At 41.4% G+C, this 20,700-nt stretch overlaps 2 long non-coding RNA genes across 3 annotated transcripts; both read right to left on the reverse strand.

Annotated features, from left to right (window-relative positions):
* Positions 1 to 1,355: 1,355 nt before the first annotated feature.
* On the reverse strand, positions 1,356 to 14,672 carry LOC123381667. The gene is made up of 4 exons (XR_006588954.1): positions 13,510 to 14,672; positions 11,871 to 12,039; positions 3,808 to 3,990; positions 1,356 to 3,339 (listed from the first exon to the last, which is right to left on the reverse strand). It is a non-coding gene; the product is annotated as an uncharacterized LOC123381667 (long non-coding RNA).
* Positions 14,673 to 16,074: 1,402 nt separating this feature from the next.
* Positions 16,075 to 20,034, reverse strand: LOC111557500. Of its 2 annotated transcripts, XR_006588513.1 has the most exons (3): positions 19,267 to 20,034; positions 18,171 to 18,279; positions 16,075 to 16,905 (listed from the first exon to the last, which is right to left on the reverse strand). It is a non-coding gene; the product is annotated as an uncharacterized LOC111557500 (long non-coding RNA). The 2 variants fall into 2 exon arrangements; XR_002737546.2 differs by having other exon boundaries at positions 18,171 to 20,034.
* Between the last annotated feature and the right edge of the window lie 666 nt (positions 20,035 to 20,700).

The following is a 20,700-nucleotide window of genomic DNA, read 5'->3' on the forward strand; positions in this document are numbered from 1 at the left end:
AAAGCACCGTGGGGAAGGGGCACAAGATTCTGTTTCTCAAAATAAATTGGAAAGGGCAGGAAGAGTTCAGAATGATGACTCTGAGGTTTGCAAATCTCACCACGTCTACTACATTTTGACAACACTCCTTCCTACTCCCCAAAATGTGGAACAATCCATACTGGCTATAAATTTTATTGATTTTGGACACTACTTGGGGACCTCCGGACATAATTTCAGGCACTGTGGCACATACAGAAAGAGAGTCGAATATTTTTGGCGTAAAATTAGTCTGAGCTGGATTTGAGAAAGTCATCTGAACCGGGAACTCTGTCCCTCGTCCGTGACCCAATTTCACCTCCTGGCAAATTGAGACTAACGCAACAACTGTATTTTCTTGGATAAAATAGTTCATTATTATAAAATTAACTCCTTCCTCTATTTCTGACATTAAAATGTCTCTTCTTTTATAAAACTGATTCTTAGTAGGTGATGGTCATGTTTGTTTGTATTTTACTATGTCCTTGCTTAGTAAATTTAAAAGTTCATCAGTGTCCTCAATTTAAAAAAAAAAAAATCCTTGGTAAAGGGGTGAAATTCTCATATCTGCAGAATGCTGAATTAATTATACCTCAAGTTCCAGGATTCATCAGACAAGAAACTATGCTGCACAGGTCTGCTAAAGACCTGACTTGACTCTGCTATTTTTTGATCTTTCTTTTCCAATCCAAGACAATGTTTAAAAGTCAATATTTCTCCATTTCCTGCCTCTCCCTCTTAATGAGAAAGGACAAACACTTGAAAACAAAAATGTACGCAAGGTGCTTGAAGACAGAAATTATTTCCTCAAAGTGCTTTAATCATGCTATTGAAAACCACTTCCTCCAGTGGCCTAATCACACAAATCATAGTAAAATGTTAAAGACGAAGTTCAATTGGACCAATTGCCTGCAATGGTTTCTCAGAAATGGATTACTTGCTATTAAACAGTAAAGTCATTCTGCTACAAATTAACATGCTCAGATGGTCTCTAGATTGAAACTTCACATTTCCTGTCTAGATCATGCACACGGATGTTTGGTTTGGAGATGTTGGGGAGGAGAATTTTCTCTTTTACTCTTCATGATTCTTTGGATGGTTTAATAATCAAATTAACATAAGACAGATTAACAGGAGAAAACCAAATTTAATTTTGTGTGTGTGGGAACCCCACATGCATGAGAGGTTCAAAGACAGAAAGATCAAAGGAATTATATATACTATCCTGAGCTAAGGAATTGGATAGAGGCTTGGGGCATGAAAGAAGAAGAGGGCAATTCACAGGGCAATACGAAGAGCAAATGTTTGGTAATTAGAAGTTTGTTCATACAGATGGGTCACTTAGAGAAAACTTTATCTCTGATAATAACTTTTACTCTATGTTACATGTCAAATAGTACCCACAATCCCAGCTAATTTATTACATTTTTATTACAAATCAGGATATGGAGTTAAAACTATATAAATCAACCAATCCATCTATTTGTTTTAGACTTATTCTAAATCCCACAATCTCCTCTGTGACTAAGTATCCATCAGTTCACCAGGCTCTGAGTACCCTTTCCACACCAGAATCTTTACTTGTTTTCCTAAGGCATGTTTCATCATCCACATTTTGGAGAGAAAGTAGATATAGCAGAGTTTCTTTAATTCCCTCCAATTTCTCTTACTCAACAGGCAATGAATATTCATACCATATGATCCAGCAATCCCACTTCTGGTATATATCCAAAGGAAATGAAAACAGAATATTGTAATATCTCACTCCCGTGTTCATGGCAGCACTATTCACAATAGCCAGGATATAGAAACAATCTAAGTGTCCAACAACAGGTGAATGGGTAAAGTACATGTGGTATATACACACAATGGAATATTATTCAGCCTTGAGAAAGAAGGACAGCCTGCCATTTATGACAACATGAGTGAACTTTAAGAACAGTATGCTAAGTGAGATAACACAAAGACAAATACTCCATGGTATCATTGATACATAGAATCAAACTCGTATGTAGAGCCAAACTCAAAGACATAGAGAGTAGAAAAGTGGTTGCCAGGGCCTGCCGGGATGGGGAAATAGGAAGAGGTTGGCAAAAGGGTACAAATTTTCAGCTATAAGATGAATAACATCTCTGAACATCTAATGGATAACATGATGACAAAAGTTCATTAACATTGTATTGTCTAATTGAAATTTGGTAAGAGAGTAAACCTTAAGTGTTCTCACACACAAACAAAACAAGATAAATATGTGAGAAAGTGGATGTGTTAATTAACTAGATGAGAGGAACCCTCTCACGATGTGTATGTATCTCAAATCATCACGATGTATACTTTAAATATCTAACAATTTTATTTGTCAGCTATACCTCAATAAAGCTGAAAAAATACCTACGCTGTGCAAACCACCACATTAGGAATTGTAAATGATAATAAGGTGTAAAAGGGACAGAACATTGCCCTCAAGGGGCTTGAAATCTACCAGAAAATCTAACTAGACAATCTGATTTTTAGCTGACTTTAATTCTCCCACAAAGAGAGGAAATTAGCCACATTATTTTAAAAAGAGATTCTTCATTTTACAAAAAGATTGCTGAACATTTCCTAAATGACAATAGGACATTCAAAAAATGAGTCGAGGTGCATAAAGCTTTGGGGACACGTATTTGTTACTCTCACAATATTGAAAACAGTTTGGTAGGTTTTTTTTTTCTGTTTTCCAACAGTAGGAACTAATTTCTTTTATTACATAAATTCTTGAATGCTATTTGTTTTTAGGCAGAAAGTGGCCTTGAAAACAGGCAATGTATTTGCTATGAACTTTTTAAAATGATACCAAGAATAATCTCCACTTTTCTTTCTCCCACAGACTCTTTCTTTTAATATGCTTATTAAATATTTGCTAACACGTGCATTTGTTTTATAGACTATCAATTTAATATGACCATTTTCATATAAGCTGTAAAAACTCCAACCCTATTATCAGAATCAATATGATATCAAGAAACAAAAACGAGATCTAATTACACGTTAGTGTAGTCATATATCCCCTTAATAACATTCATAAGTTACCAGTTACATAATTAAATGCCAGAGGTGTTATCAAAGATACATTTTAAGGTCTAATTAACTGATAATAATTATGGTTCAATGCTAAGTCTACATGGTAATTAGTGAGACATTAGCAGAGAAAGTCTGCTAATCTGAAAATTATGAAGCTATTCCTCACCTGTTGCATCATGGATGGAGTTCTGCCTCCACAGAAATGGCTTCCGATTCGCAAGTTGGACTCAGAAAGAGAAGATGTGGTTTTATGTGCTGCTGCAATAAAATAATATTTACTGTTCCTGGACTCCTTTTTATCTGTAATTGTGATACACATATAAAATTCACCATGTTAACCATTTTTGAGTGTATAGTTCAGTAATGTTAAGTATATTCACATTGTTGTGCAGCAATCTCCAGAATTTTTTCACCTCGCAAAACTGAAAGTCTGCATTCATTAAACAACAACTCCTTGTTCTTCCTGCCCCCAGCCTCTGTCAAATCATTCAGCTTTCTGTTTCTGTAGTTTTGACTAGTCTAATTACCTCATGTGAGTAGAATTGCATAGTATTTGCCTTTTGTTACTGGTTTATTTCACTTAGCATGATATCCTCAAGGTTCATCCATGTTGTAGCAAGTGTCAGAATTCCCCTCCTTTTTATGACTGAAACATATTCCATTGTAGACACATCCCCCATTTTGCTTATCTATGTATCTGTCTATGGACACTTGATTTGCTCCCACCTTTTGGATATGTGAACACTGCTCTGTGAACATGAACTCCTCTGTTGATTTGCTATACACAGACACATTTTCAGGGTCAACAACTTGACCCTTCCTTCAACTTCCAATTGCTTCAATTGCATAGGCAATGCACACCCTCGTGATTATGAACCAGCCTTCTTCTTAGGACGGATGTGCTTTCTCCTAGAAAGAAGTTGAGAAAGATCTAATAAGTACTGTGTCCAATATGCGTCAGGCTCTGTGAAGTGTGCTTTTACTTCTATTTCTAATAAACCTTCAAGTAGATATTAATTTCTCCATTTTACAGATAGAAACTGAGGCTGAGGGTTTAACAATTTGCCCACGATCTCAAAGTATCAGAGAGGAAAAGCTTTTCCTCCGTCTTCTAAAGTGAATGTATGAGGGCCTACAAATTAAACAAAAGATAGATTAGCAGGAGAACAGGCACATCATTTTTATCAATATGTACATGCACAGGAGTTCACAGAAGTGAGACTCTGGGTTTTATACACCATGTTAACAAAAGAAAGGGGCTTCAAGAGACAATAAATTGTGGGGAAATGATTAGGAAATGTATGGAGGAACTAATGGAAGATCAGGGTTATTTTAGTAAGGTCTGTTTACACAGACTTGTCTCAGTGTCGACCCTCCATCTCTGGTAATAAGAGTGCTCTCCTCTTCCGTGTAGAAGGGGAGCACTGTCACAAAGGGAAATTTACACCCTGCTTTTAGACAATTTAAGGAGCCGGTAGAGGGGCATCTGGGTGGCTCAGTCAGTTGAGCATCCGACTTCAGCTCAGGTCAGCCTCTCGTAGTTCGTGAGTTCGAACCCCTCGTCGGGCCCCTTGTCGGGCTCTGTGCTGACAGCTCAGATCCTGGAGCCTGCTTCGGATTCTGTGTCTCCCTTTCCTTCTGCCCCTTCCCTGCTCACACTCTGTCTCTCTCTCAAAAATAAATAAAAATTAAAAAAAAAAAAAAAGGACAGAGAACTCCTCCTGCATCTGTCGATTCTCCATTAACTTCAACTCAAAATAATCTTTTTTTTTTTAATTTTTTTTCAACGTTTATTTATTTTTGGGACAGAGAGAGACAGAGCATGAACGGGGGAGGGGAGAAAGAGAGGGAGACACAGAATCGGAAACAGGCTCCAGGCTCTGAGCCATCAGCCCAGAGCCTGATGCGGGGCTCGAACTCACGGACCGCGAGATCATGACCTGAGCTGAAGTCGGACGCTTAACCGACTGCACCACCCAGGCGCCCCCAACTCAAAATAATCTTGACACAAAAGTGGTACATTTTGGGGTGGCATGTCCTGATCCTTTTCAGTAGTAAACAGTGAAATGAGATTAAAATCCAAGTCTTTTGAATCCCACGTACCTCTCCCACTACGTAGATAATGAATAGGAACTGGATATAAATTATAGCGTTTGGGGGAAATCTTCTGCATGTCACATGCGTCTTCCTCTCACCCAGTCACCCCTGTTACAGGCCTAGCCCCTTCCTACGCACAATTGGATGCTGAGGTATAAAATGAGATCATTCTTATGAGAAACTCACAGCCTAGCTGGGAAAAAAACAAAAAAATTTCAAGGGAGTGAATCTCTACAGACACATTAGAGAGTCAGTGAAGATATATGACTTGTGATCCCAGTTCTGTCCAGCATGGGTCCTCTGCTAGACATTTCACCTCTTAGCCTCTATGGAAAATGAGGGCATTGGGTTGGATTTCCTTTAAACCCTAAATGTCTGATATGTCATTACATACATACAGATAGGTGTACATTACCATGTGACTGAAGGCGAGTTGCATACGCCCTTGATGCTTTAGTGAGAAAGGGATTGGAATCTATGGATGAAACCCACCTAAGGGGAAAAACTACTCCAAGAGCAGCCTGCATAGCCTTCGGTGGTACAGAAAAAAGGGAGCTTTCAAGTCCTCCAGAGAAGCCTGGGGACGGGGACAGTGGGGGACAACTGAAGACCTCTCAGGGAAGGTAACACAGACACCATGAGTGTCCTCCAAAGGGCTGGCTCTCCTTCTCCAGCCCTCCACCCCAGCTTTTCGAGAATTCACAACACATGCACCCACACCTGACCCCCCCACTCCAGCCACCGCACGATTCCCTCTGTTTTCAGGTCTTTTGTCTTGTGTCCTAAAGTCCCAACTGGAACTTTACCAGCACCAGTTGACTGTCATTTTACAGAGGGCTTAGAAATTCTTTCTCAGCGAGCAGTTAGGTCTTTTCATGAAGGTCTTTTTCCTAAACAGAATATTCTGAAGCTATTTTTGTTCTGCTTTCCTTTAAAAAAATCATCCATATATCTATAACACAGAAAAATACAAAAGCAGATTAAAAAAAGAAATGAAAAATAAAAATCATACGTAATCCTACCACCCACCCAGAGAAACGCTAACAGTGTGTGTACATGCATGCTGCACACACACACACACACACACACACACACATTGTCTAGGGTAACACTCTGCTATGATTTTGTAATCTGCTTTTTCCACTTCACTATGATCTATCTTGGGGGATGACTCCTCTAGACGTTTGTGATTGGGGACAGTGTTGAAGCCAGATTCCTACACCTTCCCCATGAAGACAAGCAAAGCATGTCTAGGTTTTCTATAGGGCCTGATCCCTAGAGGGTAAGCCAAGGTCTGTTGATATAAGGGGCCAGAAGCCTGAGACAGGAGGCAATGCAAGAAAACAGCAGCTTCCCACAGCTCTTCTCCTTCCACCTCACTCGCTTCCCCACCCCTCAAGACCATCCCTCCAAATACAGTGCCCTGAAACTCCAGCCCTTTGGAGCACTTCCCACCCTGCCAAGAATCAGGCACCATGCCATCCCAGCAGATGGGCTGGAGAATAGGCAGTCAGTGTTGATTTCCGTGGACAAATAGGAGTAGCAAGTGTGGATGTTGAAAACAGGACTCCTAGGTAGGAATTTATCCTTCAACACTCAAATCAAGACAGACACAGTCAGAATTCTAGCTGAGGGACAAATTCACTCTGACCCAAGAGGAACAGCTGTCAAGTCTTGGGGAAAAACACTTCTGTGGAGAGGGGATGGAGACAGTGAAGCCAAGGGGCTCTCTGGTGGGTTTCCCTCACATTCTGCAGAATCCCTCTTCCAGCCAAAACAAGCCCAGGGGGGGCCCAGCCGGCGCCGGGTTAAGCACGCCATTAGAATGCAGAGCCACACTCCACAGGCTCTCCAGATACATCAAGAGTCCATAACATTTGGGCTGCAGCCCCGACTCATTATTTGCTATGAAAGTTTATGCAGCCACAAAAATAAATGAGAGAAGTGCGTTAAGAAAGGTTTGAAACCTACTTAACTCATGCCTGACAACAGCAAAAGACCACAATGTAGCTGTCAGATCAGTAGTTCGTCCCGTCCTGCTTTAAGCCATGGCTCGTCCTTCTGGGAAAGTTCCACACAAGTAGCAGCTTCTCACACATCCTGGAGCCTGCCTGGGGGGAGCCCCCCGGACAGAGGTAAGCTGGCCACGCCCGCAGCCGCACACTCCTGTCCAGGCACTCCTGGGATCCTCTGCTACAGCTGCCACTTCCGAAAAGTCTCCAGCAGATTTCTTCTATTGGCTCTGATGGGTCATTTTAAGTAAGGTCTGAATAGCCTCATTCAGCCATAGATTCGGTCTTCCTACAAGATCTTGTCTTTCACTAAATCATGGCTCAGCAAACGATGGCCCGAAGGCCAAATTCAGCCCCCCCCCCCCGACTTTTAAATAAAGTTTTATTGGAATACAGCCACACTCTCATTTACATATTGTCTATGGCCCCTTTCATCCAATCTGGCAGAGTCAAGAGGCATCAGGCAACCGAGTCTGTATGGCCAATAAAATTGGACACATTCACCAATCTGGCTCTTTCCAGAAAACGTTTGCCAACTCCTCCACTAAACCGTTCTTTGTATCAACGTTAGTTTGTTACTGTTTTCTAAGAATTACTTGTATATTACAGACAAGACCTGAAAGCAGTGGTTATTTGGGGGATGGAAAAATTATGGATAGTTTCATTTTCTTCTTTTTATATATGTGTATCTCCTGCAAATCCTAGGGGGTGGTTGTAATTTAGGGGAGAAAACTTTTTTAAAGAAATAGGTGAATGAATGCTTTTGCTATGGAGAAAACAGTCTAGGGGGCTGGTTGCAGTTGTCTGGGTGATAGTAAAACCAGACCCAACTTTCTATTTTCTTCCATGGATGGAGGCTGAATTTCTTATGATACCAAAAATAGGCTGTGTATCAATCCGGGTCATCAAGAAGCAGTAGCCAAGACGTGGGTCACGCTAGTGAGAGAAAATGAAAAGGAGGGGGGTGAGAGGCTGGTTCTACAGGTCTGACCCTAAGTGGAGGAGAAAAACAGAGGAATGCCTTGCAGTTCCGAAAAAAGATCGGCGAGGCAGGTGGGGGAGCTCTTGAGTCAGGTGCTCAGGAGCAGAGCCTGGCATCTCCCAGCGACAGGTGTGCTTTGTGTCCCAGCCACACGCAGCCACTAACTGGCAGCAGTCCAGGGGATGCGTGGCCTCACGAAAATGCAGGGATGGGTTTCCAAGGCCAGCAGATGGGGCCTTGAGCCATTACACACCTTACAGTTGGAGGACAGATGTGTCCTCATATGGTCACCCCAAAGAAAATCATAAAGAATACACACATGAAAGTGGTGATCCTATGAGGTAAGTCATATTAAACATGCCAATTCAGGGGCTCAGTTGGTTAAGCATCTGACTTCAGCTAAGGTCATGATCTCACAGTTTGTGAATTCGAGCCCCACGTCAGGCTCTGTGCTGACTTCTCCGAGTCCAGAGCCTGTCATGGATTCTCTCTCTCTCTCTCTCTCTCTCTCTGCCCCTCACTGACTTGTGCTCTGTCTCCCTCTCTCTCTCTGTCTCTCTCTCTCTCTCAAAAAATGGATAAACATTTTTAAAAATGCCAATTCAGCATATAAATGAGGTTCCAAAGAGACACTGACTTTTTGGAAGCAGAATGAGAGCTCACTAATTCAACCTTTTTATTTTATAGATATGAAGAGGTATTTCAAATAGTCTACCCTATAGAAAATGGCCCAGTGTCCTATTTCTCAGCAGACTACTTCTTATATTCTAAGTATCACTGATTTTAGAGCTTGAGGTATTCTGACATTGGTTAAATCCATGAGCAGAGAGAAAGAGGTTCCAAGTTAAAAAAAAAAAAAGAGAGAGAGAGGAGAGAAAGAAAAGAAAAGAAAAGAAAAGAAATGAAATGAAAAAAAGCTCTCAAATGTTGGGATCACTCTTCAGGTACAGGCCCAGATTCATCCATGATAAGATTTTCAGGCAGAAGTCAGATGAAAACCCCATCCTTTATTTCTTAGAGGCATGTACAATATCTGAGGAAGGCTAGATTTAGAGCTATCTAATCTAAATCTTTCAATTTGCCAGATAAAGTCACTGAAGCCAAGGAAGCAATGAAATAGCATTTATTGAGAAACTACTATGTATATTGGTGCTGCTAGCAGTATCATGAGTCCACCAGTGTTTTAAAAAGTTAATTCTAACAGGGGCGCCTGAGTGGCTCAGTCAGTTAAGCGTCCCACTTCAGCTCAGGTCATGATCTCACGGTTCATGAGTTTGAGCCCCGTGTCAGGCTCTGAGCTGACAGTTTAGAGCCTGGAGCCTGCCTCAGATTCTGTGTCTCCCTCTGTCTGCCCCTCCGCTGCTTGCACTCTGTCTCTCGCATTGTCTCAAAAATAAATAAACATCAAAAAAAAAAAAAAACACATTTTTTTTTAAAGTTAGTTCTAACAGGAGAATGAAAGCTGGTTTGGAAGCAGAGAGATCAGTTAAGTCGTTTCTATAATCATCCAGGCAGGAATTGGGAATGAGGGGAGACATGTTTTCTCACCAAACAAGAAAGTTCAGAACTGAGGAATTAGGGAATCTAGCAAAGGAAGAAACAAGGAGTCAGAGGCAGGTGAGGCTTTTAACCAAAAGGGTCAGTAAGAACAGGGTAGGTGAGGACAGAAGATGGAGAGACAACTGTAGCTAATGAGCAAAACTGGACTCGTATGGTTTGTGAGGCTGTTGGAACATTGGTGTGGAGCCACGCGGTGAGTGGGTGAAAACTCCAGTCCAGATCTCATTAGCAAGAGACAGGGCTAGAGATACAGACTTAGAAGTTACCACTAAAGATCCAATCATGGCACCTGGGCAAGAAAATAAGCCTGGGGAATGACAATGTTTCCAGGGGAATGACAATGTTTCCAGGGCAGATGAGCCATGGGAGCCGGCAGAGCACAGGGGGACAAAGAGCCAGGGAAGAACCAGGAAAGCCTGGTGCTGAGGAAGCCGAGACAAAGAGAGCTTCCAGATTTTGCCACAACTGGGCTGTAGCGCTAACGCTGCAGGGAGCTCAAGTCTGAGGATTAATGTGGGGAGATCCTGGAGGCTGCCCCCAAACCAGGCCGGAAGAGCAAAAGTCATCCTGCAGAGCTGGAAGACAGTAGACTGTGAGGAAGCAGAGTCTAGCAGTAAAGGGAGAGAGCGGTAGGACTGTGGAATAACCATCAGAGATAGGGAAGTCAGAATTGGCCAACCTTGAGTTTTTCTCAGCAGATTTTGCTGTTGTCAGGTGCTCAGATTCTTGGGTCTCAGCCCCTTATTTCTGCATTCACTCTCATTCCTGATGCTTAAGTTTGCCTAATCTGGTCTCTAGGTAACTGCACCCCATAGAATTCAACTGCATTAAGGATTAAATAGGATTTTGTGAGCAAGCCTCAGCACAACTATTTGTAATAACCTGCTGCAGAGGAAGCTAAACTATTCAGGACGTGGTCTGGCTCTGCCTCTGTTCACAAAGACTTAATTTATGTCTTTTCTGAGCCTATGCCTTAGAGAAAGGAAAGGATTGCAGTTGAAAGGCTTGTATATGAGAAAAAATTTAAATTTTTTAGTACATTGGCCTATAAGTACAGTCATATCTTGGAACTCTGTGTGTGTGTGTGTGTGTGTGTGTGTGTACGTGTCTCTCTTTCTCTGTCTCTGTCTCTGTCTCTGTCTCTTTCACACCCAGGCACACACACAGTAGACGTTATAAAAAGTTATAGGAGCTTTTCTGGCTCTTGGATCATCATTATAAGTAGTAATAACATGGGTTTCAAAACATTTTTGTGTTGGCTGTGTAACAAATCTTAACTGTAAAGACGTTAAGCAGTAACCATTATATTTCAAATAAAACTTACACCTGTCTCTGTCTAAAATGTTACAGTTTATTATTGTTGTTGTTGTTATAAGAAAAGAAAAAGGCAACCCTATAGGTATAACCCTTCACAGAAGAAAAATATCATGCTGGCAACTCATTATTTCAGGTTGTTATTATGTTAGATGGTAGCTGCTAGGTATGAGGCACATACCTATAATGATCGCATTAAGACAGAACCTCATTAATAATAGATGAGATCTGATTATATCTATTCTTGATGTTAGTTTAATAACCTGTGGCATTTTTGCAACAACAAATAATAATTTGAACTTTTTTGCCTTTTAAAAACAAAATCATTCTTGGCACATCTGGGTACCACGCTGAAGAAAACAGGCTGCTTTGGAATCAAGGAGTAATCCCTGACCTGGGTCTTTCTGATGCCTTTCAACAGGAAGAAGTGACATTTCAAAGAAACAATAACAATAATAATAACAACAATAATAATTTTAGACTGAATTTCTGGCCCCTTGGAGATTTGGGGACAAGGGATTTGATACTTCTTTATTGTTGTGTGTCATAATTTTGTTTTTCTAATGGAATATATCAGCTTCTGTGTTCATACCAGATCCAAATGCCCTGTATTTCCTGCCAGGGCACTTGGTCCAGTACAGTTAAACGCTGTAAGAATTGAATGGATATTCTAGATAAAGTACTTGGTTTGTTATTTCACATTATCAGAAACTTTGTTGCTTTTTTTTTTTTCTTGCTCAGTTTTCATTTAATCCTTCACCTCTTACATCAACCCTGTGTGTTAGGTGGAATGACAGCCTCCCACAAGATCTCCATATATTTACCTTAGATGACAAAAAGGATCCTTTGCACGAAGGATCTTGAGATGGGAAGATAATGCTGGATTATCCGGGGGATGTCTCCTTGTATAGGGAGAAGCAGACGGACTGCAGTCATGTGCTTTGAAGATGGAGAAGAAGCCACAAGGCCAGGAATACAGGCAGCTACAAAAAGCTGAAAAAAGCAAAGAAATAGATTCTCTCTTCACACCCTCCAAAGAGCCCGCCCTTCCTACATTCCCACTTAGCCCATTAAGACTCATTTCAAGACTTCTGATCTCCAGAACTGGAAAAGAATGCATTTGGGTAGTTTTAAGCCACTAAGCTTGTAACTTGTTTCAGCAGCAATTGGAAACCAATACACCCCATATCTGTTTTCCTTTCAAAAGAGAAAGAGAGAAGGGCAGATCGTATGGAACAAAGAAAAAAGAGAAAGGAAAATCAATAAATATTGTTATAATCCATGTTTGCTCAAACAAGAAAATATGTGCTTTTGTAAACTATGATTTTCCTATTGCAAGACAATGCTTGCCTACATAGAAAGTCGAAAAATGCTGAACAAAGAGGAAAAATCAACAGTCATTGTTGACATGGTGTTGTTCTTCCTTCCAGTCTCTTTTCTGTGTATATGTCTATATACTTGAGCTTCTATTATCAGAATGTGGGAAATAACCATGAGAAACAGATATTTGTTGCTCCTCTTGTAAACGAGGAATTTGAGGACCCAAGAGGTTAAAATCATTTTGCCCAGTCATACTGCTTGTGAAAGACAGAGTCTGGATTCCAATCCAGGTCTCGGTTAACAACACACCTCTTCCACCACAGCGAAGTTAGGAGATGAGAGTAAAACTATGGGGGTGGGGGGGAAGATCCATCAACTTTGATGGAGGCTTTAAGAATCCAGTCCTTCTCAAGGCAATCCACAAGAGAAGCAGAAGCCTTGGAATGTGGTGCCGATGAAACTCCCCATCAAAGCCAGGCTTCCTTTTTCCCACTCTGACTCTCCTAACGGGCCAGTGGGGCTGGGAAAACATTAGTTAGATGTAACTGATACTGAGATGAGATGCGTAAATTAAAATCCCCTTTCATACCAGCAACCAAACTGCCCCCATCCTTAGAGCTGAAGGGAAATGAAATCTCTTTTCTTTCCTTCTTTCTTTGGCTTTCTCTTTCTTTCTTTCCCTCTTTCTTTCTTTCTTTCACCTTAAAATCCTCCAGATAAAGCCTTTCACATTCATGAATTCTGTTTGTTGTGTTAACAATACTACACTACTCTATTCTGTTCCACTTAAATATATTTGCTTTGCCTTTTCAAAAAGAATGTAGAAAGGAAGGAGCAGGGGGCAGGGAGGGGAGGAGAGAGAGAGGAAGGGAGAGAGGGAGGGAGAAAAAGAGAAAGTTTGTTGAGTTCTGTGCAGTGAGAAAAATTGGTTAACACGCACTCACAGTTTTTGCATATTGGTTTCATCCATAGGCTCCTTCTTTATTATTATTCATTAAACATTTCTATTTGTGTCAAGCAATTGGGAATTGTGTGCATTTAACAGTTTCATGCCTCGTGCAGTCAGTGATGTAGAGAAAGTAATGTAAATGAAAATAAGTTGGGTATTATGCTCAGTAGGAAACCACCCGGCCTGTAGCCCACCTCTAATGCACTGCCTAAGCCACAGTGCAGAACTTCTAATGCAGTATCATTTCCTCTTCACGAGGTGCAAAATACAGCCTCCACTAATGGCCAATTTGAAGCCTGTTTCATAAACGGAGAGAGTATCCGCATCTTGTGAGCTGCTTGGGAAGCTGGTGTCCTCTATGGGTTCTGGCCACGACATTCATCCTGAAGGCAATTTGGAGAGAGACACAAGAGCCAATAAAGCTAAATCATTCAAGAGACATCAGAGAGCTCTCCTCTGTGCCTGGGTGGTGGGGCTGGGCTGTGGCCAAAGCAGTTCTATCTATCAGAGTGCACTTGTTCCTCCTTCAAGGTCATTTCCCCAGTAAAGCAGGGAAAAGGAGATGGGGTTGGAAGTGAGATAAGATCCCTGACCCTTTTCACACAGAGTCTATAGCCACTGTGCTCCTCACAATTCTCTTTATTCTGTATGTCTATTCCTCACAGTCCCAGGGCATGGCGGTTCCAGAGCAACCTAACTACACGGTTACGGTACATGAGGGGATTTGTTCATTCTCGTGTTGGGACCTGAGCCTGGTGACGAAGGTGGCGATGATGATAGGATGGTAATGGTGGAAGCTGGCTCTGATTAAATGCTTTCCATACAGCAAGCACTGCTGTGCAAGCCATATATTTTCTCTCCCATTTAATTCTCAGGTCAGCCCTATGAGGAGACACGATTACTACCCCTGTTCTCTTCATGAGGAAACTGAGGCACAGAGAGGTGAGATAACGAAGCTGAGACAGCAGTAGCTATTAGATGAGGAACCAGGATTTGAACCCTGGCTGTCTGCCTCCAGAGCCTCCAGCCATATCCCTTCTGCCTCTTTTACATTTATTTTTGCTAATTCTCACAGCAGTCCCCAGGACAGGTAACATCATCTAGATTATCCACGATGAAGAAATTTGGCCTTGACCAAGCTCATTCAGCTTGTCACATTTGTTTATAATTCCACAGGGCACTGGCTTTGCAGACAGTTTTCTTCTGCTAAAGTCTTCCTACATGTGAAAATACAGTAAGCCTGGGGCCAAATAAATCTTTTCAGACCGGAGAAGACAGGGAGCCCTGCCACTTTCTATACACCCACTTGTGACAGGGGGACATCTTTGTACCTATCACAGCACCTATCATAATTTCTGGTTTGTCTTAAGTTTACTTATTTATTTAGAGAGAGAGAGAGCAAAAGCACATGCTTGTGCACAAGAGGGGGAGGGGCAGAGAGAAAGAGGGAGAGAGAAAGAGGGAGAGAGAATCCCAAGCAGGTTCCTCGCTGTCAGCATAGAGCCTGATGAGAAGCTCGAACCCAAGAACTGTGAGATCATGACCTGAGCCGAAACCGAGTCGGAGGCTCAACCGACTGAGCCATGTAGGTGCCCCTAATTTCCAACTATTTTGTCACAATTTGGTACTCATCCATTGGCGATGGCGTAATCAGCTTGTAACTTCTATGAGGACAGAAACTTCGTCTATCTCACCCACCGTTGTGTGTCCAGCACCCACCCAGCAGAGCTCCAGGCACACAGTGAGCATTCAGTAGTTACTGAAATGTAAAAGCGAGGTAATATTTTTTTCCCTCAATCCCATTACGGAGCAAATCAGGACAAAGCAGAACTTCCAAAAACCAGAGAGCAGAGGGAAATGTTAAATGAGGTTTTCGACTGATTGAGGCTTTGGTCGATTTCTGTCAGTATAAATCGCTTTGCAGCGCCCTGTGCCCAAGCTGCTGTTGCTGATGCCGTGGGGAGAGCATGAGGCTGGGAGGCCACGGCTGTGGCTCAGGGCTCAGCCCAGTGGAGCCAGGAGGACAGGATGAGCCCAGTGAGTGACTTTGAAGGAGGGCAACTATTACAGTGATGCGTGGAGGAGTTGTTTTCTTCTTTCCGTTTCTTTCTTCTGGTTCTTGGAGGTTTTGTTGTTTGTTTTTGTTTTGTTTTTTTAAGAGACAGAGCACGAGAGGGGATGGGGGCAGTAGAGAGAGAGAAAAAAAAAAAAAAACTCTTAGGCAGCCTCCATACTCAGTGCAGATGTCACTCACAGAGATTCAGGGCTAGATCTCAACAACCATGAGATCGTGGCCTGAGCCGAAATCAAGAGTCTGTCGCTTAACGGAATGAGACATCCAGGCGCCCCTGTTTTCTTCTTTTGTTTTGAAAAGACTCCCCACACCATACCTGGTGAATTCCCAAGGGAAACTGAAGTAGCGTGTACTGAAACATTTCAGTGTTTCAAGAGTTTCTATCAGCAAGTTCTGCTAGAAAAGTAAAGCAACCACTAGAGTAAAAGTCAATAAATTAGGCTAGATCAAATAAAATAGTCACAAATAAAGGTAAAAGAAATTCAGGAAAAAAAATAGCAAGTTTGACAGGCAATATTAAAAGATTATCCCCATTAGTAGGAAAAAGTCTCAGACCCTGCAGACAATTCTGCAATGGGATGAAAAGACAATTCTCCAAAGAAGGACTATAAATGGCAAATAAATATAAAGCTGTTCAATTTCACTGCAAAGCCAAAGAGCTGTGACTTAAAACCACAAGGCAATGTCATTTTTTAAAAGTCAGGTTTATTGACGTATAATTTATGTACAGTAAAATTCACCCTTTTCAAGTGTATAGTTCAGTGAGTCTTGACAAATACATATAGTCATGAAAGCACCAGCAAAATCGAGATACGGACCATTTCCATTACCCCCAAGAAATTCCCTCCAATCTCTCTCCTGTCACTCCTTCTCACACCCAAACTCTGATCCAACATTTTTTCCCCCAATGGCTTTTCCTTCTCCAGGATATCACGTAAATAGAACCATACAGTAAGCAGACTGTTGAATCGGGCTCAACGTCTTTTTCAGTCTACCACATTAATAAAGATGTAAAAGGTAGTAATAATGTTGCTGAGTGCTCCGACCCAGCTAGTGTGTGTATTAACTACTGTGACCTCTCTTGGGTTCACACTGGCAATATGTACCAAGATCCTAAAAATATCAATACACTTTGATCACTAGTTCCATTTCTTTCCTACTTGCGTAAAGCTGCTTCCAGTGTTAAGACACCCCCAGACAAATGTCCAGATTCATTTTACAACTTGATTCTATAGAAGAGACAATTCCATCCCATGCATCAGGAATTGCTCTTTTGCTGGCCTTTCTCCACATAGAGTAGGGCCTTCACAGAAACTCACCAGAAACCACAACAGCTTCTAGGTCAATGGAAACGTTACAGAAAACTTTGCAGGCAGAAAAACAAAGATTTTTGCCAACAAAGAGGAGTTTGCTCATTATCTTCCCTTCTTTATTTTTATCTTGTCCTTTGCACCATCCACCAGGAGCTCTTAAAGTGCACACACAGCATATAAATTCTAGCCTTCCCAGGGATCTTCTGAAAGAGGAAAATAAGGGAAGAAAATTTTCTTTTAGATAAAACTGCCCTTGTTTTGCTTCAGAAACATCAGTCATTAGCCGAGCGGTATCACTTGACTGTATCGCTGTCCTGAGCAGCAGAAAGTGACCACACAAGTTCAGTGAAGACAGATACCAGACATCCCCTCTTATCATCAACCATCCCAAAGAGATGAAGAGAAACTCATGTCAAGAAAAGGGGAGGCACAATGCACACCTTTATTCAGGTAGGAATTAAGTCCATGTGATTGTTTTCGGCAGGAAATGGAACAGCTCTCTCCTTTTCTTTTCTTTATTTTAATTTTTTTAAAACATTTATTTTTGAGAGAGACAGAGACAGAGTGCGAGCTGGGGAGGAGCAGAGAAGGGGGAGACACAGAGTCCAAAGCAGGCTCCAGGCTCTGAGCTGTCAGCACAGAGCCCAACGTGGGGCTCAAACTCATGGACCGCGAGATCATGACAGGAGCCGAAGACAGCCGCTTAACCAACTGAGCCACCCAGGCACCTTCTCCTTTTCAATATGCATGTTCAACATACATAACCTTCAGGATTTCTGAATTTTCCTTCAAAAATCCCAGTTATTCCAGCAAGTATGTCCAAACACACAGCTTCTGCTACCACTTTGGCCCCACTTTTAGGGAAACACTGCTGTCTAATTTAGAACCTAGCTCCCTCTCATCTTCACATTTTTCTCACAAGCACAGTTCACAGGAGGTTTACTTATAAACAAGTATGGAAAATCAAATAGACTGACACAGCCAATGACATCCCTCCAAGTGGCTGAGCTCAGCAAAGCTCTGACCCGTCATCTATAGTCATCTCTTCCTCCTAATGGGAGCACAGGAGGTAGAAAATATAATACACACTGGGAAACACTAGTCACAAGAGAGGATGTGAAGTATCTGTTCTTAAAGATGTGAAGCCTATAAATGAGGACCATCCATCTTGGATTGCTTTGATGCTTTGCTGTTTTAACCATGGGGCTGATTTTGAGAGTTTGATCACTCCTATGATTGTGCAAAAGGTAACTTGGGTAACTCTGAAGAAGTTGTTCTAAATAACCAACTAGACAATGTGTCACATTAATGTGATGGGATTATTCAATCCTAGAAACGGTTGCCCATGTACAATAGGAAGCCTATGAGGTGAAAAACATCACATCCATTCGTGAATCTCTTTTCCCTAAGGCCCCACTGGACCTTCTGGATGAATATGTCCCAATTCACTTCAACTCAGCCAACCTACCTTGGCCCAGAGCAGAACCCATAAATCCACCTATAATTTATTAAAGACTTTCATGGCACTCCATTCAACCAGTTCACACAGAATGCTCTGTTAAAAAATGGTCCCGTCACTAGAAATGAGAAAATACAAGTCAGGGCCACAATAGGTTTAGAGTGATCACATTTAAATGTTTATGGACTGGAATTCCAAGTATGTCTTGTCTTGATGCTGACAGGACAAGCCTCTCTGCATTTAGCTACAACTGATGCAGCGTATGTCCATGAACATTTCCCAAAGGCAGGCTGAACAGAATTTCATCCACAACTCTCCCTTCATTCAAAGAGCCCTTAACTTCTAGAGTAAAGTTAAAAGCAAAAAACACTCAGATTTTCTGTATAATTACAGTACCACCTTTTTTTTTTTTTTTTAATCTTGAGTCCTTTTAGAAAGAAACGTTTCATGAGTACGCCATTTGGAAACAACCCTCCTGTTCTATGTGTAGTATATTTTTACCCAGGGCCAGCAAAAGAGGAAATGATACACAGATCTCTTTAAGGGGAGTAGGAAGGGGGGAAACACTGAGAACACACAATTTTACCACACAAAAAAATTCTCATCCAGTACCTCTGGATAACTGGGAAGAGTGTCTAACAAGATGGGGAAAAAGTTTGAGCCTTCACTGAACTTGGTATCTTCTAACCTTCTCAGGGCTGCCAAAGACAGAACGATGGGGGGGCCCTCAGATGCAGAGTCAACGCACTATATACTAGGCGTTGTGCTGGATGTTATCACTTCCATTGTGGCCACGTGCAAAGGGCTCACAGCTTTGTAGAAAGCAGACTTGGCTACCCTTTGGTAACTAGAGAATGCAACAGGACCTAAGGTAAGAGACTCTCAGGATTGGGGAACCAAGTGTGAGAGACCAAGTAGCCAAACAGCACAGCTGGTATTGGTCGCTAATTTAGAGCAATCACAGAAATTCAGAAGAATTTCCAGTGGCTATAGAAGTTCAAAGGGATGAAATGGAAGCTCAAATTCAAATAGAGCTTTCAAGGCAGACCATATATGGTCATTAAGGTCTTCTCCCAAGACACCCCCTTAATATACTATTCCTTACCTTGACAGTATTACTGTGGTCCCTTGTAGGACAAAGCCAGAAATTAAAATTTGTCAGCCTCCTGGGGAAGAATCCATACATCACATTAAACAAGCTGAAGAAAATAATGTGTCAAATTGAAATACCACTTTATTTCTTCACAATGAGAAATTAGTACCAAAGGGAATGTATAAAGTCCATCTAATCATTGTTTTCTGACCCTGTACACATTTTTATGGATAATCTATTAAAGTGTACCTAAAAACAAGTAAAACCCAGCTCATTTGGTTAAACAAAAAGAGAATTTATTAACTCAAGAGCTCAAAAGGTCTGTGGTAGGGAGTGTTTCAGGTAAGGCCTGATCCAGCAGTTTAAGGCTGTCATCAAAGAATAAGTTTCTTTCCATATATTCACTCTATTTTCCATAATATTGAGACCCTCCTAGGATTACTTCTTCTCATGGTTACAAAGTGGCTGCTTACAGCAATAAGATGTATGCACCTTTTTTTTTAAATTCAACTTCAGTAAAATAAGGATGGCTTCTTTCTGTCTAACTTTCAAAGTTCTTAAACTTCACTTTGATTGGGCCAACTTAGGTAGGTACCTGTCCATTAATTAATTACTATAGCCAGAGGATTGGTTTTGGCCTAGGTCAGTGTCCATAGCCAAGTCAATGGCTGTGACAAAGAGTATGGGCCTATTAAAATAACATTGTTATTTAAAATAGCATTGTTCACAGAGCTAGAACAAACAATCCTAAAATTTGTATGGAACCAGAAAAGACCCAGAACAGCCAAAGCAATCTTGAAAAAGAAAACCAAAGCTGGAGGCATCACAATCCCAGACTTCAAGGCATATTACAAAGCTGTAATTATCAAGACAGTATGGTATTGGCACAAGAACAGACACTCAGATCAATGGAACACAATAGAGAACCCAGAAATGGACCCACAAATGTATGGCCAACTAATCTTTGACAAAGCAGGAAAGAATATCCAATGGAATAAAGACAGTCTCTTCAGCAAGTGATGCTGGGTAAACTGGACAGCAACATGCAGAAAAATGAAGCTGGACCACTTTCTTACACCATACACAAAAATAAACTCAAAATGGATGAAAGACCTAAATGTAAGACAGGAAGCCATCAAATTCTCAGAGGAGAAAGCAGGCAAAAACCTTTTTGACCTCGGCCACAGCAACTGCTTACTCAACATGTCCTTGGAGGCAAGAGAAACAAAAGCAAAAATGAACTACCGGAACCTCATCAAAATAAAAATCTTCTGCACAGTGAAGGAAACAATTGGCAAAACTGAAAGGCAATTGACAGAATGGTAGAAAATATTTTCAAATGACATATCAGATAAACGGTTAGTATCTAAAATCCATAAAGAACTTATCAAACTCAACACCCCCAAAAATGGTAATCCAGTGAAGAAATGGGCACAAGACATGAAT

This window comes from Felis catus, chromosome D4, assembly GCF_018350175.1.
Source record: "Felis catus isolate Fca126 chromosome D4, F.catus_Fca126_mat1.0, whole genome shotgun sequence".
Lineage (NCBI taxonomy): Eukaryota > Metazoa > Chordata > Mammalia > Carnivora > Felidae > Felis > Felis catus.